Genomic DNA, 8,766 nt, shown 5'->3' on the forward strand with positions numbered 1-8,766 from the left:
TACGACTTCCAGGCGTGTGCGGCGTCGCTGAGATGCTGTCGTGCCGTCAGGGATGACTTCGTAGTCGAGGTCACCGATGCGACGGAGAACCTTGTACGGGCCAAAGTAGCGTCGCAGCAACTTTTCACTCAATCCACGGCGGCGAACTGGCGTCCATATCCAAACACGATCGCCTGGCTTGTAATGCGTGTCTCGTCGGCGCAGATTGTAGCGTCGGGCGTCGGTGTGCTGCTGGTCTTGAATGCGAAGCCGCGCAAGTCTTCGGGCTTTCTCGGCGCGATGCAGGTAGGCGGCGACGTCGAGGTTGTCTTCGTCAGAAACGTGCGGGAGCATTGCGTCGAGTGTTGTCGTGGGCTTCCTGCCGTATACCAGCTGGAATGGGGTAAACCTGGTTGTCTCCTGGACGGCAGTATTGTACGCGAAGATCACGTAGGGCAGAATGGAGTCCCACGTCTTGTGTTCGGCGTCGATGTACATGGAGAGCATGTCTGCGATGGTCTTGTTCAGACGCTCTGTGAGTCCGTTGGTTTGTGGATGATAGGCAGTTGTCCTCCGATGGCTTGTCTGGCTGTAGTTTAAAATGGCTTGCGTCAGCTCCGCTGTAAATGACGTCCCTCTGTCTGTGATGAGCACTTCGGGGGCGCCGTGTCGCAGGAGAATTTGCTCGACAAAAAATTTTGCGACTTCTGCTGCGGTACCATTAGGCAACGCTTTTGCTTCGGCGTATCGGGTCATGTAGTCGGTGGCCACGATGATCCACTTGTTACCTGATGATGAAGTAGGAAAGGGGCCGAGTAGGTCCATCCCGATTTGCTGAAAGGGTTTAGTTGGCGGTGGTATGGGGTTCAGGAGTCCGGCTGGTCTAGTCGGAGGCGTTTTGCGTCGCTGACACTCACGGCACGTTTTCACGTAATGGGAAACGTCGGTAGCTAGCCGTGGCCAGTAGTACTTCTCCTGGATGCGGTGCAACGTGCGAGCAATCCCGAGATGCCCTGCAGTCGGCTCATCATGACATGCCTGCATAATTTCTTGCCTAAGATTCTTGGGAACGACAAGAAGATGTACTGTTCTGTTGGGGGCGAAGTTCTTCTTCAGGAGGACATTATTGTGAAGGACGAAGGACGACAGTTGCCGCTTGAACCCTCGGGGAGGCGATGCGGTCTTGCCTTTCAGATAATCAACTAGGCTTTGCAAGTCAGGATCCGAGTGCTGCTGCTGCGCGAAACTGCTGGCGCTTACCGGTCCTAAGAAAGCGTCGTCGTCTTCCTCTTCGGGTGCTGCGTCGACAGGGGCTCGTGACAAGCAGTCTGCATCGGAATGCTTGCGGCCAGATTTATAGACTACAGTCATGTCGAATTCTTGAAGACGCAGGCTCCAACGAGCAAGGCGGCCGGAGGGATCTTTCAAATTGGCCAGCCGGCAGAGAGCATGGTGATAGCTCACAACCTTGAATGGTCGTCCGTATAGGTAGGGGCGAAATTTCGACGTGGCCCAAATAATGGCAAGACATTCTTTCTCTGTCGTCGAATAGTTGGCTTCTGCTCTCGACAGTGAACGGCTAGCGTACGCGATAACTTTCTCCTCTCTGCCATTTTTCTGAACGAGGACCGCTCCTAAGCCCACACTGCTTGCATCGGTATGAACTTCGGTTTCGGCGTTTTCATCAAAGTGCCCGAGCACAGGAGGGGACTGTAAGCGGCGCTTCAGCTCGTTGAAAGCTTCCTCTTGCGGCCTTTCCCATTTAAAAGGCACGTCAGCCTTGGTAAGTTGGGTCAAAGGTTCAGCGTTGCGCGAAAAGTTCTTGACGAATCGCCGGTAATAAGCGCACAATCCAAGGAATCTGCGTATAGCTTTCTTGTCATTAGCCGCCACGGTGGCTCAGCGGTTATGGTGCTCGGCTGCTGACCTAAAAGACGCGGGTTCGATCCCGACCGCGGCGGCTAGAATTTCTTTGGAGGAGAAATTCTAGAGGCCCGTGTACTGTGCGATGTCAGTGCACGTTAAAGAACCCCAGGTGGTCGAAATTTCCGGAGCCCTCCACTACGGCGTCTCTCATAGCCTTAGTCGCTTTGGGACGTTAAACCCCATAAACCTAAACCAAACCTTTCTTGTCATTAGGCTGTGGAAACTCTGCGATCGCAGCCGTCTTCTGGGGGTCTGGGCGAACTCCATCCTTGCTTACGACGTGACCAAGGAACAGCAGCTCCTCGTAGGCGAAGTGGCACTTCTCTGGTTTCAGTGTCAGGCCTGAAGACTTGATCGTTTACAGCACTATCCGAAGCCTTCTGAGGTGGTCTTCAAAGTTTGAGGAGAAGACAACAACGTCATCTAAGTAGACGAGGCAAATCTGCCACTTCAAGCCTGCGAGCACCGTATCCATTACTAGCTGGAACGTCGCTGGTGCAGAGCAGAGGCCGAATGGCATTACCTTGAACTCGAAGAGTCCGTCTGGCGTGATGAACGCAGTCTTCTCGCGATCTCTTTCGTCGACTTCATTTTGCCAGTAGCCGCTCTTCAGGTCCATCGATGAGAAGTAATTAGCGTTGCATAGCCGATCCAGTGTGTCGTCAATGCGGGGGAGGGGGTAGACATCCTTCTTCGTAATGCTGTTCAGGCGGCGGTAATCGACGCAGAAGCGAAGGGTGCCGTCTTTCTTTTTGACTAGGACAACTGGTGCTGCCCAGGGGCTCTTTGATGGCTGGATGACGTCGTCACGTAGCATTTCTACAACTTGCTTGCGAATAGCTTGGCGTTCTAGCGGCGATACGCGGTAGGGGCTCTGTCGCAGTGGTCGGGCGTGTTCGTCTGTGACAATGCGGTGCTTGGCAAGCCGGGTTCTTCGCACATTCGATGCTGATGAGAAGCAATCGCTGTACGTTTGAAGAAGACTGCGTATTTGTTCTTGTCTGCTCCGTGGTAATGCCGGGTTGATATCAAACGTTGGTTGATGACCTTGGTTAGGTGGTTCTACGGGTTGGTCGGGTGGGGCAAATATGTCTCTGATGTCTGCCAGCTCGTCGAGGAAAGCGATCGTCGTACCTTTGTTAAGATGCCGGTATTCTTTGGTGAAGTTGGTTAGCAGCACCTGGGCTTGGCCATTTCGGATTTGGGCGACTCCCCTTGCGACGCCCAGTCCTCGATCAAGGAGTAACTGGGTGTTCTCCTCGACGACGCCTTCGGCAGTTTCGACGTCTCCAGTACCTATGCAGGCGAAGACACTTGATCGGGGCGGCACGCTCAGTACTTCGTCAAGGACGTTTAAGGCAACGCGATGAGTCGCTGTCGTCGCTGCAGATATGGCTTTGTCCGTGGAAAGCTTGATCGACTTGGATCGAAGGTCGATGATCGCCCGATGTTCATTCAGGAAGTCCATTCCTAAAATCACGTCTCTCGAGCATTGCTGTAGGATCAGGAAGGTTGTCGCGTAGGTTCTCCCATTTACAGTAACTCTCGCGGTGCAGCGTCCTAACGGCGTAATCAGGTTACCACCTGCGGTGCGGATCAGCGGGCTATATCCAAGTTGTTGTTACCTTCCTGAGTCGGACAGCGAGTGGCCCACTCATGACGGAGTAGTCAGCTCAGGTGTCCACCAAGGCAGTAACCGCGTGATCGTCAATCATAACTTCAAGGTCACTTGTTCGCGTTTTCGCATTGCACGTTGTCTTCGGTGTACGATCTCGGCTTCGTCGAGTAGTGAGGCTGCGGTGGGCGTACTGCGACGTTACTTCACTGGGCAACGGTAAAAGCTTGAAGTCTGGCCGCGTCGTCGTCGCCGCTGTCGGTGCTGTCGTCGGTGTTGTCGTCGGTGTTGTCGTCGGTGTTGTCGTCGGTGTTGTCGTCGTAGTTGAGGCATGGACTTGGGTTTTCGTCGATGGAGGATCTTTGTACTTGCGCTCGGAAGCAACCTCACCTCCAGAGGCTGCTTTATTCAGTTTAACCTTCGGGGGCTGGGGGAGCGTCCGCGCACTGCGTAGCCTCGGCTAGGAGATACAAAGCGCGGAGACGAAGGCGACGGGGAACGTGATAGGAGGCTGGGCGGTGAGCATTCTTCCCGACGCAAAAACTCCTCGATTTCGGCTGGTCGCTGGCCGGGTCGGGGTCGTGGAGCTTCGTAAGAGAACCCTCGGATGCCCAGTCTTCTGTATGGGCAGTGCCGGAGGACGTGACCGGCTTCGCCACAGTGGAAGCATAGTGGGCGGCGCTGGTCGGGAGTTCTCCACTCGTCGCATTTCCTCGGCTGCGCGCGTCGCTCGTAGGACGGGCGGGTTGGGGCGAGTGGGCGGCGGTCCAACGCAGCTGGCTGAGGGTGATAGGGGCTTGGGTCCCGTCGTCGAGGTGCAGGACGACACACAGCTGCGGCGTAAGTCATGGCTGGGGGCTGCATAGGCTGCATGGGTGTCGGCGTCACACCCAAGGCCTGTTGAACCTCGTCCCGGATGACGTCAGTGAGCGGTGAAGGTTGCGGCTGCGTTCCCGTTGGCAGCAATCGTCGGAGCTCCTCTCGCACAACTTGACGTATAACCTCCCGCAGGTCATTGCTGTTAGCGGTGTCCAGGCAGCTTGCTGAGAAAACGCGCTGCTGGCGGTCATACTGGCGAGCTCGGGCATCAAGAGTTTTTTCCATCGTGGATGCCTCTTCTACAAATTCCGCGACAGTTTTCGGTGGGTTGCGGACGAGGCCGGCAAAGAGCTGCTCTTTAAGTCCTCGCATGAGCAGCTTTACTTTTCTTCTTCCTTCATGTTTGCGTCGGTACGCCGGATGAGACGCTTCATTTCCTCAGTGCACACAGCAACGGTCTCGTTTGGGTGTTGTATGCGAGACTGTAGCAGCTGCTGGGCTCTCTCCTTTCGCACGACGTTCGTGAAGGTCTTTAGAAGCTGCTCCTTGAAGGTTTCCCATTTCGTTAGGTTAGCTTCCTCATTCTCAAACCAGACTTTTGTTGGTCCCTCCAAGGCGAAGAACACGTACCTAAGTTTCGTGGCATCGTCCCAGTTGTTGAATATAGCCACACGGTCGAACTGCTCCAGCCATTCTTCGGGGTCGGCGCCAGGCGAAGCGTCGAAGGTTGGTGGCACCCGGGGCTGCTGAAAAATGATTGGAGTCATCGCCTGGGGCAAGCTCATGGTAGATGTTGCTGCTGGCTTTCGCTTCCGGGTAGTGTCCGGCAGAATCCCGAACTCAGGTTCGTCCCCTTGCAGGCGTCGGCTCGCGCGGTGGACTGGACTCAGGTCCTGCGGTAGATGACTCAAAGGGCTGGCGTCTCGACTTGTAGGGGGTGTCCGGAACATGGGAGGCTACCCAGCACCTCCACCAGATGTCACGTTGTAGTGACGGCAGTCCAGCGGTCAGGAAGACACCAGCCAGTCTTGGAAACGAAGCTCTTTATTTGGGCTGACTTGAGCCCGCAAAATAACTGAATCACTCGGCGGCGGCGTAAGCAACAAACGTGCTCGTCGGTCGTCGAACTACGAATGTCCGCCGCTCGCCGCATCGCTCAATTTAAAGCCGGCAAGGAAACTTCCAGATAACAGGTCAAGATCATCTACGGTAATCTGGAAAAACCTAGATGCAGCCTTTCATGGCTGCGAACATTCGAGAATAGTCTGGTCGCTTCTCGCGCCACGAACAAAAGTGATAACGACCCTTTCCTGCTGCCTTCAGCGTGAACGAACACACACTGCAATGATACGTGGCATTACCCCCCTTCCAAAGAAGCATCGTCTCGATGCTTTAAAACGAAAATAAACACGGACAATGAAAACTTCCAGTCCTTTAGCGTTCATAATATGGCTTCAGGCGTACGACATGTACGACTTCCAGGCGTGTGCGGCGTCGCTGAGATGCTGTCGTGCCGTCAGGGATGACTTCGTAGTCGAGGTCACCGATGCGACGGAGAACCTTGTACGGGCCAAAGTAGCGTCGCAGCAACTTTTCACTCAATCCACGGCGGCGAACTGGCGTCCATATCCAAACACGATCGCCTGGCTTGTAATGCGTGTCTCGTCGGCGCAGATTGTAGCGTCGGGCGTCGGTGTGCTGCTGGTCTTGAATGCGAAGCCGCGCAAGTCTTCGGGCTTTCTCGGCGCGATGCAGGTAGGCGGCGACGTCGAGGTTGTCTTCGTCAGAAACGTGCGGGAGCATTGCGTCGAGTGTTGTCGTGGGCTTCCTGCCGTATACCAGCTGGAATGGGGTAAACCTGGTTGTCTCCTGGACGGCAGTATTGTACGCGAAGATCACGTAGGGCAGAATGGAGTCCCACGTCTTGTGTTCGGCGTCGATGTACATGGAGAGCATGTCTGCGATGGTCTTGTTCAGACGCTCTGTGAGTCCGTTGGTTTGTGGATGATAGGCAGTTGTCCTCCGATGGCTTGTCTGGCTGTAGTTTAAAATGGCTTGCGTCAGCTCCGCTGTAAATGACGTCCCTCTGTCTGTGATGAGCACTTCGGGGGCGCCGTGTCGCAGGAGAATTTGCTCGACAAAAAATTTTGCGACTTCTGCTGCGGTACCATTAGGCAACGCTTTTGCTTCGGCGTATCGGGTCATGTAGTCGGTGGCCACGATGATCCACTTGTTACCTGATGATGAAGTAGGAAAGGGGCCGAGTAGGTCCATCCCGATTTGCTGAAAGGGTTTAGTTGGCGGTGGTATGGGGTTCAGGAGTCCGGCTGGTCTAGTCGGAGGCGTTTTGCGTCGCTGACACTCACGGCACGTTTTCACGTAATGGGAAACGTCGGTAGCTAGCCGTGGCCAGTAGTACTTCTCCTGGATGCGGTGCAACGTGCGAGCAATCCCGAGATGCCCTGCAGTCGGCTCATCATGACATGCCTGCATAATTTCTTGCCTAAGATTCTTGGGAACGACAAGAAGATGTACTGTTCTGTTGGGGGCGAAGTTCTTCTTCAGGAGGACATTATTGTGAAGGACGAAGGACGACAGTTGCCGCTTGAACCCTCGGGGAGGCGATGCGGTCTTGCCTTTCAGATAATCAACTAGGCTTTGCAAGTCAGGATCCGAGTGCTGCTGCTGCGCGAAACTGCTGGCGCTTACCGGTCCTAAGAAAGCGTCGTCGTCTTCCTCTTCGGGTGCTGCGTCGACAGGGGCTCGTGACAAGCAGTCTGCATCGGAATGCTTGCGGCCAGATTTATAGACTACAGTCATGTCGAATTCTTGAAGACGCAGGCTCCAACGAGCAAGGCGGCCGGAGGGATCTTTCAAATTGGCCAGCCGGCAGAGAGCATGGTGATAGCTCACAACCTTGAATGGTCGTCCGTATAGGTAGGGGCGAAATTTCGACGTGGCCCAAATAATGGCAAGACATTCTTTCTCTGTCGTCGAATAGTTGGCTTCTGCTCTCGACAGTGAACGGCTAGCGTACGCGATAACTTTCTCCTCTCTGCCATTTTTCTGAACGAGGACCGCTCCTAAGCCCACACTGCTTGCATCGGTATGAACTTCGGTTTCGGCGTTTTCATCAAAGTGCCCGAGCACAGGAGGGGACTGTAAGCGGCGCTTCAGCTCGTTGAAAGCTTCCTCTTGCGGCCTTTCCCATTTAAAAGGCACGTCAGCCTTGGTAAGTTGGGTCAAAGGTTCAGCGTTGCGCGAAAAGTTCTTGACGAATCGCCGGTAATAAGCGCACAATCCAAGGAATCTGCGTATAGCTTTCTTGTCATTAGCCGCCACGGTGGCTCAGCGGTTATGGTGCTCGGCTGCTGACCTAAAAGACGCGGGTTCGATCCCGACCGCGGCGGCTAGAATTTCTTTGGAGGAGAAATTCTAGAGGCCCGTGTACTGTGCGATGTCAGTGCACGTTAAAGAACCCCAGGTGGTCGAAATTTCCGGAGCCCTCCACTACGGCGTCTCTCATAGCCTTAGTCGCTTTGGGACGTTAAACCCCATAAACCTAAACCAAACCTTTCTTGTCATTAGGCTGTGGAAACTCTGCGATCGCAGCCGTCTTCTGGGGGTCTGGGCGAACTCCATCCTTGCTTACGACGTGACCAAGGAACAGCAGCTCCTCGTAGGCGAAGTGGCACTTCTCTGGTTTCAGTGTCAGGCCTGAAGACTTGATCGTTTACAGCACTATCCGAAGCCTTCTGAGGTGGTCTTCAAAGTTTGAGGAGAAGACAACAACGTCATCTAAGTAGACGAGGCAAATCTGCCACTTCAAGCCTGCGAGCACCGTATCCATTACTAGCTGGAACGTCGCTGGTGCAGAGCAGAGGCCGAATGGCATTACCTTGAACTCGAAGAGTCCGTCTGGCGTGATGAACGCAGTCTTCTCGCGATCTCTTTCGTCGACTTCATTTTGCCAGTAGCCGCTCTTCAGGTCCATCGATGAGAAGTAATTAGCGTTGCATAGCCGATCCAGTGTGTCGTCAATGCGGGGGAGGGGGTAGACATCCTTCTTCGTAATGCTGTTCAGGCGGCGGTAATCGACGCAGAAGCGAAGGGTGCCGTCTTTCTTTTTGACTAGGACAACTGGTGCTGCCCAGGGGCTCTTTGATGGCTGGATGACGTCGTCACGTAGCATTTCTACAACTTGCTTGCGAATAGCTTGGCGTTCTAGCGGCGATACGCGGTAGGGGCTCTGTCGCAGTGGTCGGGCGTGTTCGTCTGTGACAATGCGGTGCTTGGCAAGCCGGGTTCTTCGCACATTCGATGCTGATGAGAAGCAATCGCTGTACGTTTGAAGAAGACTGCGTATTTGTTCTTGTCTGCTCCGTGGTAATGCCGGGTTGATATCAAACGTTGGTTGATGACCTTGG

This window comes from Amblyomma mixtum, chromosome 7 (genome assembly GCF_055824585.1).
Source record: "Amblyomma mixtum isolate Tamu chromosome 7, ASM5582458v1, whole genome shotgun sequence".
NCBI classification, from domain to species: domain Eukaryota; kingdom Metazoa; phylum Arthropoda; class Arachnida; order Ixodida; family Ixodidae; genus Amblyomma; species Amblyomma mixtum.